A 9,080-nucleotide genomic window follows, 5' to 3' on the forward strand; every position below is an offset into this window, starting at 1 on the left:
TCCTTGTTAATTCTCTTTCCCTCGGTTGCAGTACCCAAAATATCTTCCTCCGTCAATTCAGCTTTTGATCAACAGAAAGACTATTGAGTCGGTAGAGAATGGATGATGACATACACTTCATTCAAAGCATATAAACTTGTATACATGACTAACTTACCTCTTCCATCCAGAAATTTACGAAACAAAAAGAGTGAAAAGGTCAAAAGCACACCTAAAGTATCCCTGATTTTTAGTATACCTCAACTATTAGGTGTGTGAGTTTTCTACCTCATGAACTATCATCAACGACTGTTTATCAAAACATAACTTAACTATCAGCTGTTTCACTCTTCCTACCTGAAATATCACCTTAACGAAAAAATGCACTTCAATTTTTCAATCGAATATCTCTTCAGGGATACACATTAGATTCATTTTCTTTTTTTGGTACAATGGAAAATCTACACACAATATTCATTGAATACATCAAAACATTACATAACTTGATATATCATCAATATTCATTATATTACATTTCCTAAAGTTAATAAAGGAACAAAAAGCCATAAGCTGCAGTTTCTGTTATTGAAAGATTTCTAGCTCTTCTCAATCAATCTTGCCATAACTTCTTCTTCCAGGACACCAGCTGCTCCTCACTGTAATCCAAATATCTTAGTTAAACGTCAACTGAGGCTGATCCTTTTAAGAATCTTCTACTTATATAAATTATTGGAAATGAAAAACTTATTAGTATAAACTATAGAGCATCAATTAGTAAAAGAATAAGATATTAATAGCTACAATAAACTAAAACATCATTGTAGAATTTACCTCAAGTTCTGAAATCAAAACTTATAACTTGTCTAGAAGTGATTATTTCTTCTTCTGTTATTCCTTTGCCTTCCCTGCTTCTTTCTCCTTCCCATCATTATTTTGTGCTCCAGCTCTACAATGATTCTTGCAAGCCATATCGGAGTTCCAGTTGAGAACATGAAATATATAATCGATAATCCAATACATAGTCCACTTCCATACCTCATAAGAGCAGCTTTCCAAAAATCATTATAACTTGTCTAGAAGTGATTATTTCTTCTTCTGTTATTCCTTTGCCTTCCCTGCTTCTTTCTCCTTCCCATCATTATTTTGTGCTCCAGCTCTACAATGATTCTTGCAAGCCATATCGGAGTTCCAGTTGAGAACATGAAATATATAATCGATAATCCAATACATAGTCCACTTCCATACCTCATAAGAGCAGCTTTCCAAAAATCATTCAGAAATTCAATCATTCAGAAATTCAGAATTGCATTTGTCTCCGAATAATTACCATCATTACCACAACTTTTTGAAAGTGGGAATCCACGTAATCTATCATTACCTTCATATGAATTGTTCTCAAATGTATAGAATTAAGGTCCTTGAGGAATGCACCCTTCGAGATGATTGTAGGAGAGATTTAAGACTTCAAGAGATGTAAGAGAAGCAAATCGTGCTGGAATCTCTCCTATGAGATGGTTACCTGACATATCCAATGATTCAACTGAAGATAAACTTCCAAGTGATGGCGGTATATGACCTTGTAATCCATTATGAGATGCACACAAAGTGCAATGAGATCTCCCATAATACTTGGAATAAATCCATCAAATTTGTTGTTTGAAAGATCAACAGTGGTGTACAAAAACAAGATTCTCACAACTTCAAGCTCCAATCCCTTTGTTACAAGAGCTACTGAGTTTTGGTAATATCGATCCCCTTCATCACTTGGTGCATTCATCATTTGATCAACTGTCCTCATGGCTTTCAAATGTTGAAATAGACTTGTTGGTAATCTTTTTGTGAAGGCATTGGAGGAGAGATCTAATATTCTAAGCTGAGGAAACATGTTTTCAGTCGTTAGAGTTCTAATGGACCCATGCAATTTATTGGATCTCAAACTTAGAACTTTCAGCTTTGGCAGAGTTACCAACCACATGGGGAATGTGTCGTTGAGGTGATTGTCTCCTAAATCAAGAACATCGAGTTGCTTGCAATTGGTCAAGGATTGTGGGATTTTCCCCTCCAGCTTATTGCCATGAAAGTTGAAGCTTTTGAGTGCACTTCCAATTCTAAAAGTTGTTGGAAGAGTCCCTGAAAGACTGTTGTGGTGCATATCCAGAACCTCGAGGCTACTGATATTACCCAAACATTGCGGAATTGCTCCCTTCAAGTTGTTTCTTGCCAAATCAAGCATTACCAGTGATGTCAAATTGCAAATATCTGAAGGAATTTCTTCAGTGAGATTATTATGGGATATGAAGAAGAATCTTGTGGAAATTGGTGGAATAGGTAGTGAACCTTGAAGCAAATTGGACCGCAAATCAATAGCTTCTATAAACAGAAGTGGAATTGAGTCAACACTTTCCAGCATGTTGTGGGATAAATTAAGACGTTGCAATAAGAACATCCAGTTAGTCCATGCCCAATCAGGGATTCTTCCTTGAATCTTATTATTTGAAAGATCCAACTGCCAAAGAAGCTTAGCGGATCTTAGAAACTCCAATTCTTTCACTTCACATGCGGCCAATTGTAAGCTCATAAGAGATCCTGGCAAAGTAACATTATGTTTGTTCTCATTGGTCAACGAGATACGATTATATGAAAGATCAAGATAATAAAGTTGTTTGATGTCAGCAAGGAAGCTGACATCCACATGGCCACTAAAATTATTGAAAGAAAGAATAAGGCCTGTTAGGTTCACATGGTTTTGAATCGACTTGGGAAGATGGCCTTGCAGCTGATTATTACTTAAATCAATCCAGATTAGTGAATTGGAATTGAAATCGTCAAACTGACCAGAAAAGTGGTTATTACTCAAGACTAAACGACTTAGTGACGGAAGAGAGAACATCCCTGATGGTATTGTTCCATTCAGGGAGTTATATTGAAGGTCCAAATCCTCTATGCGAGTGAGATTCAAAAGAGATTCAGGAATAGGCCCTCTAAGATTGCAATTTTTAAGAGACAAAGAATGCACCGAAGTTAGATAGCCAATAGACTCAGGCAAATTGTCAGAAAAATTCACGCCACTGAGATCTAACTCTATGAGAGATGCACTGCTGTTCCATTTAGTCTTTGGAAAATAACCACTGAGCTGATTATTGTTTTGTAAGACAAGTGTTTCCAGATTGGGAAGGTGAAAAATACTCTCAGGTATTATCCCGTACAATCCTGTATTTCCCATCCTCATAGTTGTCAAATGAGAAGAAAAATTTGGAGGAATGGTGGAAGAGATATTTATGGAAGTAAGATCAAGCTCACTTAATTGAGTCAAATTCTGAAGGAGCAATTTCAAATCATGGGCAGTGAGTCTTAGAATAGTTTCAAACGACGGGGAGAGGCGAAGAGACTGTAATTGAGAAAGATGAAAGATTTCAGAAGGTATATGACCTGAGAAATAGGAGTCAGAAAGATCAAGAAGTGCCAAGCTTGAGAACCTTCCAAATTCATGCGAGATGTGAGAATTAGAGAAGTTATTAGAAGAAAGGTCAAGCCTTTGGAGATGAGAGAGTTGGAAGAGGCTGCTATTGGAATCAATCTTTCCTACAAGACCACTGCAGCTGAGATTAAGTTCAATCACACAGCCAGTCATCTCATCACATATGACTCCATCCCACGAGCAACAATCTCTGCTCGTATTCCATGAACTCGTATAAGAGTAGGAACTACACGTAACTAATGAGGGATCTAAAGTGAGAGTTTTCTTGAATTTTAGAAGAGTGGTGCTTTGATCTTTGCGGCATGAATGAGGTATGGATGAAGAAAAAGAAAGCTGACAGAAACAGACAAAGATCAGAAATGAGAATTGCCTGTATCCCATGCTTTAGTTCAAGTTGCTTCTAAATACTGAGGAAGTCTGTGTACTGAGAGTAGTGAAAATTAAGAAAAGGCTATTCATATCTATATAGGCAGATTTCTTTGACTAGTCCAATTTCTTTGAAAGATACACTTACATCTGTAGACAAGGACTTAACCAAATAGTTTTGTTGTGTTGAGTCAAGACAGATAATGAACAATGAATGTAAATGTGTTACACATATAATTCAGACAAGGACTTAACCAAATAGTTTTTTGCGTTAAGTCAAGAAAGATAATAAATAATGAATGTAAATGTGTTACACATATAATATAATTCAGACAAGGACATAACCAACTAGTTTTGTTGTGTTAAGTCAATAAACATAATGAATTATGAATGTAAATGTGTTACACATATAATCAAGATAAGGACTTTACCAAATAGTTTTGTTGCGTTCTCATTCCACTTGTCCGACTCTAAAAAGTATAATGACTTTCGTGTTGCTCCCCAAAGAAAAAAAGAAGTTAGATTTATACTATATGATAATGTAAATGAGGATCTTAAGTAATGAGATTGGAACACAAATTATCCACAAACTATTGAGTCTGTAATGATAATTAATATGTGTGTGGTTTAACGGATAATGAAGAGATCTGTAGGGTTAAAATCTTAGTAGAGACACAAAAATACTAGCGATTTCTTCCCATGTGTTAGAAATCTGAGATAGAAAACCTCCATTTGTATCATTGCTGGTGCTGGTTAGATATAATTAGCTTCAGGGACATTCCACACTCTGCCTTCACTTCTTTCTTGAGCTCGATTATATTAGGGACAACGGATAACACATTCTCAAGTTCAAAGTTTCATTCATAATTAAGTCCCTCTTAGATTATGTGAAGTGAGTATTATTAGTTTGCAAATTGTACAGTGAGTAGATAGGAATCCAAGAAATGCATAAACTTCATTCAATACACTACTAATTTTGTGTTCCAGTTCTTCAATGATTCTTGCGAGCCATTTCGGATTTCCAGCTGAAATCATGAAACATACTACATATAATCCAATACATAGTCCAATTTCATAGCTTATAAGATCAGCTTTCCAAAAAAATATTGAGAAATTCAATATTGCTTTCTTGATCGTCAAGCACAGATATGATACATATATAACTTGCCTCTGATAATAGATCACTGCCACAACCTTTCGAAACTGGAATCCACGCAATTCATCATTACCTTCATATGAATTACCCTCAAAGGTATGAAATTAAGGTCCTTGAGGGATACATCTGTGGAGAAAATTGTGGGAGACTCGATATTTTTCCTTGTTTATTCTCTTTTCCTCTGTTGCATCCAAAATATCTTCCTCCGTCAATTCAGCTTTTTTGAATACTCTCTCTCTCTTTTCATCAACAGAAAGACTATCTAGTCGGTCGGTAGAGAATATATGATGCCATACACTTCATTCAATGCATTTGAACTCGTATACATGACTAACTTACCTCTTTCATCCAGAAACACACAAAACAAAAAGAGTGAAGGGTCAAAAACACATCTAAAGTATCTCGATTTTCTGTGTTGCATACTTGAACAATCATGTGTGTGAGTTTTCTACCTCATGAACTATCATCAACTGTTTATTGAAATACAACTTAACTATCAGTTTTTTGACATTTCCTACTTCAAATATCACCATAGCGAAAAATACATTTCATTTTTTTCAATCGAACGTCTCCTCAGGGACACACAATATTTATTTTCTTTTTTGGTACAATGGAAAATCTACACATAATATTTCATTGAATACATTAAAACATAACATAACTTGATTTATCATCAAACTTCATAATATTACATTTCCTAAAGTTAATAAAGGAAGAATAAAAAGTCTACTTATAAACCAAAAGCTGCAGTTTCTGATATTATTGTATCTCTGATGAGCATTCCAACAAATTCTTCTCTAACCACCTGCATATTTGAATTTGTTTATTTACTGTCTGATGTTTATATTTACACAAAGAAATTCAAGTCTTTTATTTTATACTAAAATCAAATTACAATTTGAAAGAAAGTTATTAAGTCCGGCGAATTTTACTCTAAAACTATCTGTTGGCTCACACTTGAAGAACTTGTTAAACCAAGCCTCTAACCAGATAATTAGATCACAACTTCCAACTAATTTTGGACAGAAAAATAAGCTTTATAGAGCATTCAATTAGTTGCTGATATAACTAATATGAAAATTAGGATATAGTTAGCTGCGATAATCTAAAGCTCAAACTAGAACTTAACTGCATACCTGAAATTTTAACTCTTCTACAAGCGGTTTTTTGCTTCTTCTGTAACTCCTTTGCCTTTGCTGCTTCTTTCTCCTTCCCATCATTATTTTGTGTTCCAGTTCTACAATTATTCTTGCAAGTCATCTCGGATTTCCAGTTGAGAACATGAAGTATATTATCGATAATCCAATACATAGTCCACTTCCGTAGCCCATAAGAGCAGCTTTCCAAAAATCATTCAGAAATTCAGAGTCGCTTTCTTCATCATCTAGTCCAGATGTGGTATCATTTGTCTCCGAATCATTATCATCACTACGACAGCCTTTTGATAGTGGAAATCCACGTAATCCATCATTACCTACATACGAATTGTTCTCAAATGTCTGAAATTGATTTCCTTGAGGAATGCACCCTTCGAGATGATTGTAGGAGAGATTTAAGACTGCAAGAGATGTAAGAGAAACAAATTGTGCTGGTATCTCTCCTACAAGATGGTTACTTGACAGGTCCAATGACTCAACTGAAGATAATCTTCCAAGTGATGGCAGTATATGACCTTGCAATCTATTATGAGATAAATTTAGCATGCGAAGTGCAATGAGATCTCCCATAATACTTGGAATATGTCCTTCAAATTTATTGTTTGAGAAATCGATAGTTCTGTACAAAAACAAGATTCTCACAACTTCAAGCTCAAATCCCTTTGTTACGACAGTTACCGAGTCTTGGTAATATCTATCTCCTTCAACACTTGATGCATTCATCGTTTGGTCAATTTTCCTCATGGATTTTAAATGTTGAAACAGACTCATCGGTAAGCTTTCCGTGAAGGCATTGGAAGCGATATCCAACATTCGAAGCTCAAGAAAAATGTTTTCACTTCTTAACGTTCTAATCGGTCCATGCAACTTATTCGATCTCAAGCTTAAAATTCTCAACTTAGGAAGAGTTCCCAACCACATCGGAAATGTGTCGTTTATTGAGATAAACATGTGGTTATCTATTTGTTAGTATCTTAAGTTTTAATTTTGAATTAGTTTGAATAAGTCAACTAATCTTTTAGATAAGATTAAGTTGTTAGATTAGTTGCTTAAAGCTAGTAGAGTTGGTTCCTTCAATTTAGTCAAGTTAGTTGCATTTACTTGTATTTAAGCAGATGTAAGCAATGAATAAAATCATTCAAGTTTGCTTTAATTCTCAAACTCTTCATGGTATCAGAGCATCTCTAAAACTCTCACGAGTCCGATCCAATTTTTTTTTCTCTCTCTCTCTTTGCGTCCAAACATGGTCGTTCCTGCTACCACCATTGATAATGCTGCTGCAGTTCCGACTACCACTCATGTGGTACAGTTCAATCCAGCTGCCCAATTACCTATCAAACTGCAAGGCAACCTCAACTTTGCCACTTGGAAGGCGCAACTAGTGATGCTACTCAATGGACACAAGCTCCTTGGGCACCTCACTGGTACCAAATCTGCTCCGCCGACCACTTGGTTTGACCACTGGACTAAATAACTGGCAGGTTCACCAACTTGACGTGAACAATGCTTTTTTACAAGGTAACTTACAAGAGGAGGTATTCATGGCTCAGCCAAAAGGCTATGTCAATTCTGATTTTCCAGATCATGTATGCAGCTTTAAAAAGGCCATTTATGGCCTAAAACAAGCCCCGCGCGCCTGGTATGAGGTCCTCACGGCTTATTTGAATACTATTGGATTTGTTAAGTCCGAATCAGATGCCTCACTGTTCATTTTTAAATCCCTGGCTGTTACTGTTTACATTTTAGTATATGTGGATGATATTCTCATTACTGGGAACCATCCAAACTTAGTTGCGCAGGTCATCAACTCTTTGGCTAGCAGGTTCTCACTAAAGAATCTTGGTGAACTTAATTATTTCTTGGGAATAGACGTTAAGCGTGTTCCAAATGGGATCATCCTATCTCAATCTCAATATATTCTTGAGATTCTATCTGATGTGGATATGACAGATTGCAAAGGGGTTGCCACACCGATGTGCTCCAGCTCGCCACCTAAAGCAGATGATGGTTCACCCCCTGCCGATGCAATCCTTTATCGACGCACTCTGGGTAAGCTGCAATACTTATCATTCACGCGTCCTGACATCTCATTTGCAGTAAACAAATTATCCCAATTTATGCATTCTCCAAGTCTGGAACATTGGAAGGCTGTAAAAAGGGTTCTGCGCTACCTCAAGTCAACAACAACATCGTGCTTGGAAATTCGTCATCATTCTGATAGGAATTTGTATATGTATGCTGATGCTGACTGGGCAGGTGATCCCAGTGACAGAATCTCAACATCGGGTCATATGCTCTTCTTGGGACCAAATCCCATATCTTGGTCCTCCAGGAAACAACAATCAGTTGCTCGATCATCCACAGAAGCTGAATACAAATCGGTCGCCAATGCACTCGCGGAGCTTACATGGGTCCAAAACCTCTTGGATGAACTGAGGTATCATATATCAAACACGCCAAGTATTTTCTGTGACAACATTGGCGTATCATATCTTAGCAAGAATCCAGTTTTTCACACTAAGATGAAACACATTGCGGTAGACTTTCATTATCTTCGCAACAGTGTGAACTCCGGCAAAGTGACTGTCAAATATCTTCCTTCTATAGATCAAGTAGCAGACACTCTAACCAAGCCGCTGCCCAAACCTGCCTTTCTTCGATGTCTAACCAAGTTAGGTGTTGTTGCACCACACCTAACTTGAGGGGGGTGTATTGAGATAAACATGTGGTTATCTATTTGTTAGTATCTTAAGTTTAAATTTTGAATTAGTTTGAATAAGTCAACTAATCTTTTAGATAAGATTAAGTTGTTAGATTAGTTGCTTAAAGCTAGTAGAGTTGGTTCCTTCAATTTAGTCAAGTTAGTTGCATTTACTTGTATTTAAGCAGATGTAAGCAATGAATAAAATCATTCAAGTTTGCTTTAATTCTCAAACTCTTCAGA

At 36.3% G+C, this 9,080-nt stretch overlaps 2 pseudogenes; both read right to left on the bottom strand.

The window, feature by feature from the left end:
• Window positions 1-1,052: 1,052 nt before the first annotated feature.
• On the bottom strand, window positions 1,053-3,868 carry LOC102582506 (receptor-like protein 12; annotated as a pseudogene).
• Window positions 3,869-5,709: 1,841 nt separating this feature from the next.
• LOC102582852 (receptor-like protein 12) overlaps window positions 5,710-9,080 on the bottom strand; it is a 10,420-nt pseudogene continuing 7,049 nt past the window's right edge.

This window comes from Solanum tuberosum, unplaced genomic scaffold (genome assembly GCF_000226075.1).
Source record: "Solanum tuberosum cultivar DM 1-3 516 R44 unplaced genomic scaffold, SolTub_3.0 scf00566, whole genome shotgun sequence".
Classification (NCBI taxonomy): domain Eukaryota; kingdom Viridiplantae; phylum Streptophyta; class Magnoliopsida; order Solanales; family Solanaceae; genus Solanum; species Solanum tuberosum.